Source organism: Papilio polytes, unplaced genomic scaffold, assembly GCF_000836215.1.
Source record: "Papilio polytes unplaced genomic scaffold, Ppol_1.0 DF822733.1, whole genome shotgun sequence".
In the NCBI taxonomy this organism is placed as follows: domain Eukaryota; kingdom Metazoa; phylum Arthropoda; class Insecta; order Lepidoptera; family Papilionidae; genus Papilio; species Papilio polytes.
Window position 1 is genome coordinate 1,222,557 of NW_013526471.1, and position 344 is coordinate 1,222,900.

Consider the following 344-nt stretch of genomic DNA (forward strand, 5'->3'; position numbering starts at 1 on the left):
CGCCTGCGCGGCGGGTGGGGGAGGGGGAGGGGGTAGGCTAATGGTAGTGTACTCGAGTTGTCTTTCGATATGTTTCCTATATTATGCGTTTATTATATGAATGTTCTCCTTTATTGTAAATGTTCATGGATACATAGTAACTATTTGCGGAGTCTTGTCCCACATGGTGTGCACTACTTATATTCAATTTGTAGATATTTTAATTATATTATAGTATAATGTTTTATGCGTTGTCTTATTTGCTTGAATCCTCGAAGGTGAAATCCGAAAATAATTATAATTTGACCCACGGAGCTCGGTGGGAGATCTACCTCAATTAATTTATCACAAGTTTGGGCATAATA